We start from the raw sequence: 14,411 nt of genomic DNA, 5'->3' as shown, positions 1-14,411 counted from the left end.
CATTTGTCAAGCTATCTGGAGTGGTTCACAAACGTGGGGGCAATCTCAGGGCAGACTGTTACAAACCAGGGCACAAACTGGTTGTGTGTTCTAGAATTAGATTTCATCAACCAGGTACCAAACGTGAACCCCTCAAAGCACTACAACCGCCTTAACATGGGGTCCCAAACAATCCCCATGGTCTATCTTGCCGCAAGCCTGCCTTGCGAGAGATGGTCTCTTATACAAAAAATAAATAAATAAATAAAAATTACAATGATATTCAGGTTACTCCCAGTCCCAAAGAACCAGTCACTTACCCCAGGTCATTTGTACCTTACATCTCTCACCAAAGGCAATGCTTGTAGCCAATCCTGTAGTAACCTAAGGATTTATTAACTAGGAAAAAGAAATGAGAGTTATTTAGAAGGTTAAAGCGAGGAGAGGAATAGCTCAGTGGTTTGAGCATTAGCCTGCTAAACTCAGGGTTGTGAGTTCAAACCTTGAGGGGGCCACTTAGGGATCTAGGCAAAATTCAGCATTCAGTCCTGCTAGTGAAGGCAAGGGGGCTACCTTTCAGGGTCCCTTCCAGTTCTTGAGATAGGTATATCCCTATTTTAGGAGGAGGATAGCTCAGTGGTTTGAGCATTGGCCTGCTAAACCCAGGGTTGCGAGTTCAATCCTTGAGGGGGCCATTTAGGGAACTGGGGTAAAAATCTGTCTGGGGATTGGTCCTGCTTTGAGCAGGGGGTTGAACTAGATTACCCTGAGGTCCTTTCCAACCCTAATATTCTATGAGGTAAACATACAGATACAAATGAGTTATAGTTCTAGGTTTCAAAAAGTAATAGAAGCTGCTGTAATGTGCAAGCTCTAGATGTCCTTAGGACTAACCCAAACTAAGCAGCTTGGGGATCTCTTGCTTATGCTTAGAAATACTGCCCTCTCCAAATTCCAAGCAGCATAGTGCTACAGATGCTTCTGGTCAGCGATTTTGATTCCCTTCCCTCAGAGTTCAAACTGTGATGGGACAAGGGTTTGTGCATGTCCCCTCTTCACGAGTGTGTGTGTGTGTCACAATCAACAAAGTCTTTTGTCCACTGATGTTCCACAATGGTTCATCTGGTGTCTACCTCTGTTGGGCAGCAAAAGACACCTCTTGTGGTAAACTCACATTTCACGCTTGGTAATGCTTCTCTCCTGACTGTCAGAGTTTCCAGTCTCATAGAAAACACTTTTATAGCTACAAAGCAAACATTTTAATATTACCTCACAGCATGGGATTCAGGTATGATACCCGAGATTTATGCATGCAGCAACTCACAAGCATTTCATTAAGTCCAAACACTCAACACAGCTCTATAAATCTGATACGTATTTTAACAATGCTAACACACAAGTGAGCCAGACTGGTTGCCAGCTGTGCATTTGTCTGTCTTCGGTGAGACCTTAGGGCCTTGCCACAAGCTGGCACTTGGCCTGCCAGCGTCACATCATTCAGCTACAAAAACCACAGCAAGCATACAAGTCACGCCTTTTAAACATCAGGAGCTCAAAGGGTGGGGGAGGATTTAACCAACCTTCAACAGAAAATCCCTATAGAAAAAGTATCCATTTTTTATGCGATTAATTGTTGGTGCATGACCGTCAAAGAGTCTCATGAAACACGTGTCATGGGGCAAGGTGTGAGGCAGACTTCTTAGTTCAAACCAGCACTTAACAGGGCAGTAACAAATGACACAACTACAGAATTACAGGCTGGGAGCATTTGGCGAGACTATGCCATGATCACATCAGCATGGGCTGCAGTTATCAGCCAAGATGGAGGTCTCAAACCATTACAGGCAGCCATCCCATTGACAGCTTTGCACAGCATATACCATGCTTACACAGCCACAGTAGACACATGATTTCCTAATATACTGTTGCGAGTTTTCACGAGAAACTTGGAGGTAGCAGGTTTCTATTCATTTGGCTGCATAAACAAAATTAAAAATACAAATGTCATGACAAAAACCAAAACACCTAACCTGTGACATAACTCACATCCACCCAGAGGGAGCTCGGTAAATATTCATGCCTCTCAGCGCATCCTGAAGTTGTGCTGAGATGTTTAGGTAAGAGGCACCTTACAGATATTTAAGAGAGGATGGATGTGCAGTGGTTTGGGTGCTAGCCTGGGACTCAGCACTCTATCTTCAAAGGGCCACTCCACCATAGACTCATGATGGAGCAAGTCACTTGGCTTTTGTCTACACCACCACTTTTGTCGGTAAGGGGTGTGAATAAACACCCCCCCCAACCGACAGTCTCCCTGGCAAAAGTGCTGACAAGAGCTAATGCCGCTCATTGGGGGTGGTTTAATCATGCTGGCGAAGAGCAGCTACACAGGAGACTTTACAGTGGTACAGCTGTGCCACTGTAAGGTCTGTAGTGTAGACATAGCCTTAGCCACTCTGTGCCCCATCTGTAAAATGAGGATACGACACTGCCCTACCTCCCAGGGAGACTGCGAGGATAAATACATTAAAGGGCTTAGATATGATGTTAAGCAGGGGCCAGATAAAGTACCTGAGGGAGAGAATGAATGAACTAGCTCAGGTTCTGCCTGACCAACTCCAGAGGGCTCCACTCAAACTGCTGCAACTCCCACATGCCACCAGCAGATCGCCAACGTGGAAGGAAAGGAGTCAAGGACTCTTAAGAAGGGTAATCCCTTAAACGCTCACTATTCCAACCACTGAGGGTACCTCTCCAATGCGGCACTGTCAGTCACGTGACCAGTACAGGTATAAAATGTAACACAACACAGCTGAGAACAACTGGCAGGGTTGGACTGACTAGCCATGCTAGTACCAGTGCCTATCAAAGGCAGCTTTCATCACACTACAAAGAGCATGCTCAGCCAATACTAGTTCTATGCTTGGAGATTCCTGGACAGACGCTACCCTGGAGCTGTGCAGGTAACCTCAGAAACAATGTAAGGATTCTCGTTCAAAAGTCCAGGATGGTCTGTGACTCTCAATTGCCCATTTTTATGAAATCCAAAGAAGCTAAATCTGTTTTCCTGTTTATTCAGTACAGTGGGCAATCACGAAGATGTGTAGGATTCATGGTCTGGAAGAGTCCATCTATCAACACCCCTAAAACACGGACACGCAGTTGGACAGCTTCCCCAACACCACCACCCCAAACATATCTCATCCAGGATCTGGAGAACGCACCTTTAAAGCGGAGCGTAATTTTCACTCACATGTACAGGAAGAGTCTGAGGCGTCTTGAAGCGATGGACATGAAACAAATCTCCAGGGCTGAACCTGTCTGAATTTAGGAGACTTTCAAGCTCTGGACTTCATGGCTTGGGCCCAACTCTAGCACATGGTGTTGCAATGTCTACAAAGATCTAATCACTAGATCCGGTGGGGTTAGGCTGTCTGTGTATAAAGTTAGCCGCTGGTTTCAAGTACACACACATATAATCTACTTGTACTCCGTATTGAAGACTTGGAGCATCTGGCAAGAATGCTTTAGCACTGAACCGTCTCACATTAACGGCCCCACAGCAGGGTCTGGCAGGCAGAGGCAGCCCCAAGATTTAGCGAGCACTGTTTGAGTTTCAGATGGTGCAGAACGGCACATTGATCCACTTCTTGTCTGGTAGGTTGCCATGGAGACCACAAGTCATTCCCCCACCACCACCTCCTCCCTCTCCAATAGCTTTTCAGTTGATAGCTGGGCACTGGGGAAGCATTTCCAGCACCATGGAAATTAAATCCACAGCAGAGGAGCACCTTTACTGGGGTCTGACATAGCCATGGACCCTCAGCTTGAGGCCAGTCTGTCCCACCCTCCCCTACCCAGTGGGTTCAAGCATCAAGATGCACAAAGTCCCTCACAACAGAAATATTACGGTAAGCCAATAATTGCATGGGATTTTAATGCCACTCCATGGATTTCCCAGGGCTCAGCAAATGCAAATGTTTACAAGATAAAGGGGAGGGTAGGCTTCGCTATTCTGTGGCAGGGAAAGTGAGCCAGATCAAATCGGTTTTAGAATGTAAGAGAGAGTCTAATCCCAAGTGATGCTTCAACAGAAGCTGCAGGCCTTGGATGAAAAGTTGTCACCAGGAAAAGCAGGTATTAAGAGTTGTCATCTCTTTATGGAAATTGAATACGGTACCTTTCTGGCTTTGACTGGCTAAAGCGCATGGCTGCTGAAGACTCTACAGAGGACAATACTGGTACTGAGCGCTTGGCAACTATGCACATCGATTAGATAGGAAGTATATGGGCTTGTGACTAAGAAACTGGACAGGTACTCAAAAGATTTCAGATCCGTTCCTGGGTCTGCCACAGAGCAAGTCACTGAGTGCTTTGAATGATCCCACTCTACATTATTCCAACTCAGACAGAGCACGGCATGGTGCCTCAGGAGACTTGGGTTCTATTCCCTGCTCTACCACTGGACTTTGAGCAAAATCACTTCACCGCCCTCAGTTTCCTCATCTGTAAAAAGGGGATAATGATGCTACCCTCCTTTGAATACAAGAGCTAGGTATTATAATGTCTATGTATCTCTGTTCCGTAAAACAAAGACAGTACTTTGTCTTGTTTATACTTAAATAAGAACTCTCCAAGGAGCAGTGTGTTCATGAACAACATGCAGCAATGTGGCATCCCTACCTCGATTAGCAGTAGTGCCTACAAACATCGCATTAGGTGTTACTGTTAATTATTGTGATTTATTTATTTAAGTTACACAAGAACGCTGACAGGAAGATAAATACTGACCCCACTTGACAAATGGAGAAACAGATAGGAGGTGTTAAGTGTCAAATTTTCAAACTTGGATACCTTAGATCTGGGCATTTAATTCCATATATAGACACCTAAATAAGTAGCCTGATTTGCAGAAGTACTGACATCTAATTCCCTCTGACTCCAATAGGAGCTGCAGGGCGGGTGCTGCTACGTCTCTCTGAAAGTCGGGTAACTTGGTGTGGCTCCCAATTTAAGGCACTGTACCTTTAATAAGGATGAGACAGCTACTCTGTGCACAGAAGCAGAGCAGGTGATATCAGCTTCTTGGCCCATCTCTTCTTCCCCCCCCCCCTCGCCCCCCGTTTCTCCCTCAGTGCAGTGGGTTGCTGTGAAAGGAGGCCAGAAGCCAGGTAGCAACCCAAGGCAGTGGAGCAGAAGGTGGGAGCGAGGAAAAGCAGCTGCAGGCTGGGAGCCTTAAGGAAAACTCAAGAAGAATGATATGAATGTTGTGTGCGCCTGAAGCCAGCAGGCTCAGCAAGGGCTGTGTGTGGCATTTCCTGAAGGTTACCTCTAAGAAGTGCTGTCAGCCTTCCAGTCCAATGGATCACACTCCCCTTTTAAAGAATATAAAGGTGGTTGTTTTAATTACTTGTTTATCTTGAAACAAAATATACAATCATGTGACAATTATGGTTCAGCCAGAGCAACCAATGCAGGACCCAACACTTTCCAGTGCAGCATACAGTATTAATGCTAGCCCAGCCTCTGAATAATGCCAAGTCCAGAAGTGTTCTACCCACTACCAGCATCCACCCTCCCTACTTCCCTCCACTTTATACAGCCATGGATTAAAGTCCCAAACAGACTAGTCTCTAAACAGAGCCCTGAAAATAAATAAATGCCATCAGTGCCCAGAAAGCAGGTGTCAGATGAGAGACAGACACATTACCCATGGCTACTGTTAATAGGGAACGCACTTGGGAGAACTTACATTCCACTTGGGGAAGCCATGTTACATAAACTTCATTTCCATGTCTTTTATCTCTGATAAGATAAGCCATTGCTCAACTTCACGTTCTATATCAAGTAAACCATGATAATCCTCTTAGGAATTCCCCATGTCCCAGCTTGAACAGACCTGCAGATAAGAGCTTAAGGGGTTGCCTTTAGCTAAAAAAAAGACAGACGCACACACACACGAGCATGCAGACACACATTTATTTATAACATAGGCAAATGAGGGACCTAATATATGGTACGAATGGCTTACATAGGTCTGCCTAAATAAAGAGATCTACTACTGTACCCGAGACCATAATGCTACTACTTGCATGAGTAATGGTTTGTATGTACTCAGGCAAGCAGTCCCATTGAAACCTACTGAATTTGAACAGGATTATTTGCATGAGTAAGGAACTGCAGGATCAGGCCTCATCAAGTAGTTTTGCAATAGGTTCAGCATATTGCATGTTTGACTTCCATCCCAAACCTCACTTAGCCTGCTGGATAATGTCAAAGTCCACAACGTGGCTGACAAAAATCCAGGAAGCAAAACTTCACTAGTTTGGGTATGTCCAGAGGATGAATGAAGGGGACCTAGTGAAGACAGCATGGCAGGAGGTGGTGGTAGGAAAGAGACCCTGAGGAGAACTGAGGAAGTGATGGACAGATTGCATCAAAGATGGTAAGCAGATGAACCTTAGTGCCAGTTGGCTTAGGAGGATTCCTAGGTTTGCAATAATTCTCTTAGGAAACTGATAAGAGTACTTTGTACTTATGGCCTATGATGATGTGATCTCATGATGCTTTACAAGCATCGAGCCAAATTCTCAACTGCAATATATGGACCAGACTAGATGACCTCTCGAGGTCCCTTCCAATCCTACATTTCTACAGGCACTGCTCCGCTGATAAAAGCCAAGTTTTCTCCCCATTTATGCCAGCTGAGAATCTGGTCCCTCAACATCCGTGTGACGGAAGACAAGTATAATACAGATGAGTAAATGAAGGTACAGAAAGGTTAAAGACTTATCCGTCCCCACACAGCAAGTCAGTAGCAGAGTCAGGAATCCTGACTCCCATCTGACTAGACAACATCCCATTAACCATTGTTTTAGGCCCTGCCTTCACAGCTAAAAAAAAAAAAAAAAAAAAAAAAAAAGGTGTGTTTTTTTTACCTCATAGTCACTAATGCATGGGAACACTGCTTTTACTCTGGATAGAAGACAAAAGGTACTTCATTACACTGTGAGGTAAACTAGATGAGGTCAACCCCCAAGCAGGGGTATAGGGCTGACCTTAGGAAGTCTCCCTCATGGTAAAACCCAAATGCCTTGTCTCCACTGCGTTTTTACCACAGGATCGCTCACGTGCACTTTAGGTACCAGGGTTTAACAGTGAAGAGGAGACCCTAGAGTGGTTGTTCCAGTGTTGCCTTTAAAAGGAGAGACTTGGAAGTTTCCATATCTGCTCCATAAAATGTTGTTTTCTTTTCTTCTGTTCCCTGGTTTTAGTCCCCTGCCTCCAGGTCACATGCAGATGTCTGAGCTTTCTTCTGAAGCCAGTGCCAAGGAGGCCACTGCATTCATTATCCAGCAGGATAATGACAGAGTGCAATTCAGTCAACAGCAAATACTCCCCAGGGGAGCGGCCTCTGACTTTTCCTGAGCTACGGGATGAAAGTAGAGAGCCAGATCCCAGACAGGCTGCAGAGCTGAGCGAATAAGTCCTAATGAATCCTTTCATCTCTTTTTTTGGTTTGGGAAATGGCCACGAACTGAGCACCGTTTTCTGGAGTTTGTTAATCCAAATGATTCAAACCAAATTTTTTTGTGGATTTTGTTTATGCTGTGGGTCACTATCCAAAACACTTAACTTGAGTGGTACCCCTCAACAGAGATAGGTCCTTGGAATGGTCTGTTCCCTGATTACAATTAAGTTCCTGATGAGAACACCCATGGGAAAGTGAACTTAAAAATGCATGTTCTACAAGGACTGGAGAGCGAGTTTAAGGTTCACTTTCAGTGAATGCATGTGCCAGCAAAACTCGACTTCACAGACGTCAGTGAACAAGAGAATTCAAGGGAAAAAATCCAACATAATATTCAAGGGCTTCCGTGCCCTCCCCCACCCCAAGATTCATTTTTACTAATTCCTCAAAGCTGAGTGTGTCACCATTTGGCACAGGCAACGTGGTGCTTAGAAAAAAAAAGAAAAAAAACGAAACAACTCCCCATTTCTAGAACCAAACTCTTTGGAAGTTTCTGAAATACCTGTGCCCTCACCCCCAATCGTTTTTTGTTTTAAGTGCAACTAGGTTATTCAACCTCCAGATTGGGAGAAACAGAAAAACACCCCAAAGACCCAGAGGTAAATCTACTCACACTGTTCCTTGGCTGACTGGAAATCTTCTAACTGAGCCCATTCCCCACCACCAAATCACAGGCTTGAGGTGTTTACAGAATTCAAGTCAAGCACCTGAGTTTGCAGGCGTTTGTCCTGACTGAACCCAAAGCTCAGAACCTTTTGCAGGTTAGCTCACTACTAACATAGGAATTTCTAGGGACTAGAGATAGGAACAATACCAACATACTGCAATCACAGGGCACTTCCTGCCCTTTCCAAGGCAAATGAACTTACATGAACTCGTCCTTAAATAGAGCTTGGCTTGTGTATTTATATAGATGCCAAATCCCAGGGATATCAATGACAACCTCTTCTTCAGTAAAACCCGATTACAGTGCTGGAGTCTCTACACCCGCCCATGCTGACATCCCACATGTCAGCCAGGCCATCACCCTCTACGCCTCCAGGGAAGGGAGCAGCCAGCTACATTCAGGGTGCCCTGCCTGACAGAGGTTTGCACTGTTAATGATTAAGCAGGCCTTCAAAAGCAGAAAAACAAAGAACAAGTGAATGACAGACTGACATAACAGCTTGGGATACCTCTGTCATGTCATGCAGACACACAACAGATTTGTTTGCCCGCCTGCCTAGGAGCTGCAAAGGTTTCTATGGGCCATATAGGAGAAAGGGGGCAGATGACAGCAACTTGACAGTGTTGTCTGGGCTGAATCTACGCTGTATCCCGCTATAGCCCTAGAGCCAGGGTCCTTTCTTAATAATATCCCAAAGTAATTCTGGAGAGGAAGTCACTCTGTTTAGGAAAAAAATAAAATAAAAAAAGATTCCTATCCTGATAAGTTTCTGCAACAGGATGGGTGGGAGATTAACACCAGGTCTCTTTAGTAAGTGGTAAGCACAGTCTCCGCTCCTGAGGCACTGCCCCACTCAGAAAGGGGAGCAGGGGGGAAGAGAGATAATCGGACGGGATATAAAAATGTATTTGCATCCCAGTTCAAAGCTGTAATTCAATGGACCTGCTTGTCCAAAGGAAAGATCTACGCTCGACTGGCTGCGCATTACCCATTCCAAGAGGCGCCTCCGAAGCCAAAGCAACAAACCCACAACACCTTCAAAGAGCCAAAGCAAGTTCCACTCAACCACTGCGATTTTATTCACGTAAATTCCCAGCTCCTGGAGACATGAGACTACATGAGGCGCTCAGCTTCCATTTACAACCAAAAACTTTAAAATAAAAGAGGAAATGTCTAGCCCTTAGAGGCACAGAGAAAAAGCTTGAAAATGTGAACCCCAAAAGGCTCAAAAAACAGAAGACAAAATTATTAAGGTATCCTCGCTATTTGGGGGCACTTTGCCCCTGATTCTTGAAGGCCTGGGGTTACCAATACTGAGTAATCCACCTAAAACGCTGACCAAAAGCCACTGCTTTTAAGGTTAATTTGAGAAGAAGCATGTGTAAGATTCCTCCCAGTAACAGACAGGCTTTTGTCTACTCAAGTTTCTACACTGCACTGATCACATGGGGTTTGGATGGACTGCTTACGGCACTTGGGTATTGCAAGCACTGCCTGCCACTGTGCGCCTGCCGGGGCCTGGCTTTTAATTGAGGTTGAACTGCTGCAGCGTGAAGCTCCGGTCATCGATGTGCTAATTAAACCCAGGAGAAACAGTCCAAAGTAGTAATGCCTTTGACTGATACATTAGGAGCAGGAAACCCAGAGACACACACCAAACATCTCCAGGGTGAGCACTGTTTTATTACAAAATTCCTGATTAAGCTGGGTTTTAATGACAAAAAAAAAAATCAGGAGAGGGAAAGGGAAAAGAAATCCCTGCATTATAAGGCATAAACTAAACAGAAAACATTCTTGAAACGCTACTTGCCTTCATCTGACTGAATGGAAGGAAAGCTCAAGATGGGTTTCTCCCATCGGAAGTCACGATCTCACCTCTTTAGCACAGGGACATCTCAGCGATGTCTACATTGCAATAAAACACCCACAGCTGGCCCGTGACAGCTGACTCGGAAGGGGAAAAGCATCAGCAACAGGTCATCTCAGGTGCTGCTAAAGGAGTCATCCCACAGGCCAACACTGGCTTAGGAAAGAAATGTAACCTGCTGTAGAAACCATGCTGAGAACTCAACAATCACTGTGGAGGTTTAAGCCGGGCAAGACAATGGAGAAGTTTTGTTCAGAAATCCATAGGTACAGATTTAGCCTGGAAACTTCGAAATTGGTTAATTAACCTAATGAAGAGAAGTAACCAAGGTCAGTTACCATGGCCACAGGAAGAGAAGGGCACTACAGTAGAACCTCAGAGCTATGAGCACCTCCGGAATGGAGGTTGTTCATAACTCTGAACTGTTCCTAACTCAGAACAAAATGTTCTGGTTGTTCTTTCAAAAATGCACAGCTGAACATTGACATAATACAGCTTTGAAACTTTACTATGCAGAAGAACAATGCTACTTTCCGTTTTTGTTTTAAGTAGTTTACATTTAACACAATACTGTACTCTCTCTTTTTTTTTAATCTCTGCTGCTGCCTGATTGTATCCTTCCAGTCCCAAACGACGTGTGGGGTTGACTGGTCAGTTTGTAACTCTGAGGTTCTATTGCACTTTAATACTTTTTACTGTTGTCACCAGGGAAGAGGGAGAGTATCCTCCTTGCACTGAACTGGAATAAACACTTCAAACTCCACATGCACCAGGAGAGACAGCACTGACACAAAGAATCTGACAGCACAGTAACATGCCAACTTCCAAAAGATTCCCAGCTTTAGGCTTCAATCAAGACAAACACTAACAAGCTGGACTAGTTGTTCAAGTGAGTTCACTTGCCAGACGTCTTACAAGCTGTGGATTGTAACATTTTTAAGCAAAAGGCCCCCAAATTCCATCTGCGCGGCTGACAGCGAACAGGTTAATTACATGCACAGAGGATGCAGTTGCAGGTACAAATGAAAACATCCATTTTGCTTCCTCACATGTACCCATCCTGATATGCAACTAAGATGCCCCTACCCCCTTTTTTACATGTTGCCACTTAAAATTCAAAACCCATTCCTCTGACACACTAGAGATGTTAATCTATTCACTGAGTTAGCTGTGACATGAACAAGGTTTAGCAAAATAAATGCAGCCCAGCCAGGCTGCCACAGTAGCACCTGAATGGACGCATGCTGACTCTAAAAGCACCCAGCCCAGTTCCCCTTCCCCAACGCAGCCAGGTTTCTATGTAATCTACTGGCAACATGGGCAGAAATAGTTTTTAAAGTCACATTGATCAGTTTAATATCAACTTTAATACAGCAGAACCTCATTAATCTGCACCAATGCCTGGGGAAACCATTGCAAGTTACTGCATTTTGCAAATAAGCAAAACCATTTAAAAAGCGAGGGCAACATGCCACAAACCATACTGTTCATTTACAATCAATAGTAGTTTAGTTATTTACTTCACAATGTTGTAGCGTACTGAAGCCTAACAGTACAACTACTACACCCTCATTTCTAAAATCTGCTATTAAGTCTTTGCTGGGAGGTATGAGAGAGACCAATCATTTGTGTATGTTGATTATAAAGATGTGCAATTTAGCAATGTTCTGTGACAGTGGTAACTTTAACGTAAGCTCTCTGGGGCAGGGACTGTCTTTTCATTCTCTATTTGTACTGCACCTAGCACAATGGGGTTCTGCTCCATGATTTGGGCTATGTGCCACTGCAGTACAAACAATAAAATAATATGGTGTCTGAAGGATCCTCCATGATCAGTCCTGTCTGTCCAACAACCATAACCAACATCAAGAAGAGAATTTTCTGATGGCTTCCAACCTGTGGCAGAGGTGATGGGGAGTTTCACACCCGGAGTAAGGTTCTTGCCACAGAAATGCTCCTTGAACAAACCAGACCTTCTGTGTCTCTTTGGAAGTACCAGAAGCAGAGGTCAGAGTTTGTTTGGGTAGTTTTATGGTAGTCTAGTGTTGAGCTAATAAAGAGTTCAGTGACAGATTCAATTCTGAACCACTGGAGTAGAGCAGCATGAATAAGAGTTAATGAGACTTGGAATATTAGCAGGACCATATGTTCTCCTTTATGGGACAGAGACTTAATGAGTCTAGAAATCGTTAACTCTGAGCAAAGATGCGCACGATGAGGGAGGAGTGACAAATGCCTGTTTGGGAAGTGTAGCCACAGCAGAAGGATGATATGACCTCTGGCAACCTTGAAAGAGGTAGACTGTGGCCTGAAGTCACTACTGCTCTAGCAAGCAAGAAATATGCTCTCTGTGTACCCACTTCCTTCAAGATGCGTATCAGAGGGCTCATTGCTCTTATGCGACACAAACTGCTGTGGCATCAGATTACAAAGCAGGTGCAATTCAAGATGCTGGGTTTGATCTACTGTAGAAAGGTCTCCTGGGTTTGGTTCCTGTGTATCTTCACTGGTATAGTTAAAGCAATATAACCCCCTCGTAGGGACCCAGTAACAGCAGTATTAAAAAAAAAAAAAAAAAAAAAAAAAAAGGTTAATACTAGCAGAGCTATCCCCATGCAATATCTCCAGCCAGACTACTTCTCCCATGATGTACCAGCATCTCCCCTCTTGGCAAAGGGAGGCAGTGCATCATTTAGGTCCATCAATGGCTATTAGCCAGGATGGGCAAGGATGGTGTCTCTAGCCGCTGTTTGCCAGAAGCTGGGAATGGGCGACAGGATGGATCACTTGATGATTACCTGTTATGTTCATTCCCTCTGGGACACCTGGCATTGGCCACTGTCAGAAGACAGGATACTGGGCTAGATGGACCTTTCATCTGACCCAGTATGGCCATTCCTATGTTCTTATCATGGGAGATGAAGTCCAGCTGCGGAGACTGGCCCACAGAGAAGAATGGGAACATGAGACACCCAAACGGTAACTCCCATGGAGGTACTGCAGCAGCATTTCGGAATTGAAATATTTTGGTTTTCTGAGAAAAACTGAAAAAAAGTGCGCCAATGTTGGGGCATTCCAAAATTATCAAAATTTTCTGTGAAAATATAACACTTTTCAGGAATATATTTAGTAAAAATGCCAATTTTCCACTGAAAAACAACGCGATGGAAAGTTTTTGACCAGTTCTATTTTTTAACCCCTATGCTCCCCTCCCCATTCTTTTTCCATTTTCGAGCAGGTTAGTGGAGTAGGGCTCAGTGGGCTAAGCTGTTATGGGCTGGGGAGTGTTTTAAGGTTGACATTGCATTATTTTGGTAACAGATCTTCAATGTTACATAGGTCTATACACCAGGATTTTGAGACAACTGCACTGTAGCCACTGAAAGATTAGATTCAAATTAAATACAGTGAAGCGGACATCCATCTTGTAAAGAGGACATCTCAAAGTATTCCCCAAACATAGTAAGTACAATTCTTCCCCACCTCTCTCAGAAGGCTAATGTTATGCAGCTGTTTTGGGGGTTTTTTGGGGTTTTTTTTGGGGGGGGGTGTTTGGTGGATGCCTTAAGTGGCTGCTTTAGACAGATTTCACTGCTACGACAATCACTACACCTGCAGCTGCCTGTGTGATGAGAATACATAGGGACTACAGAGAGGACTCGTCTGACTGCACAGCAAATTGTTCTGACTTTTCAATGCATACAAAAAAATTCACTTGGCAAGGCAGCACGGTGAGACCATTGTATTTCCACCTTATCCTCCACCTCCAAGGTGGAGACCTGGAACTCATAATACAAACGGGCCTAATTCTGTTCTCATGCCACTAGACATTAACAAGTTACATACACATCGAATTGGTGGACACAGTGGGCAGGTTAGTAAAGGCTTTGGGCTTCCCTACACTAGACTTTACCTTTAGTTAATTAATTGCCAGCTAACTCTCAAGGTACTTAAATATGTTTGTGAAGGCTCATGTGTGCGGACACTCCTCACACCTTTGCTTTGCTGATCCCTAGGGAAAACAGTCTTTGTAGCCTGGAGCAAAGAACAAATGTTTGTAACTTCCTTGATCACACCTGTAGGGAGTGTCATCCACATCAGCCTTTACAAACATGTCCCAGTACTTTCTAGGGAAGCCATATTTGTGAAGTCATCCTGCAATGTTCAGAGCTACACAGGTCCCCGCATGGAACCACAGCTTTCAAACCCAGCTAGGTTTCTTTTTTTTTTTTTTCCTCCTCCTTAAATGCATCTCTGTGTAGCTCGAAAACTTGTCTCTCTCACCAAGAGAAGCTGGTCCAATAAGAGATATTACCTCACCCACCTTGTCTCTGGAGTAAGATAGACACAAAATATCAAATCCTACA

General features: G+C 44.4%; 1 protein-coding gene across 12 annotated transcripts in view; it reads right to left on the bottom strand.

Annotated features, from left to right (window-relative positions):
* The window catches only part of NCOR2 (nuclear receptor corepressor 2), a 403,768-nt gene that overhangs the window by 375,883 nt on the left and 13,474 nt on the right, over positions 1-14,411 (bottom strand). The gene's annotated exons all lie outside the window — the stretch shown is intronic.

This window comes from Gopherus flavomarginatus, chromosome 15 (genome assembly GCF_025201925.1).
Source record: "Gopherus flavomarginatus isolate rGopFla2 chromosome 15, rGopFla2.mat.asm, whole genome shotgun sequence".
In the NCBI taxonomy this organism is placed as follows: Eukaryota; Metazoa; Chordata; order Testudines; family Testudinidae; genus Gopherus; species Gopherus flavomarginatus.
This window is presented reverse-complemented; position numbering and strand designations above follow the sequence as displayed.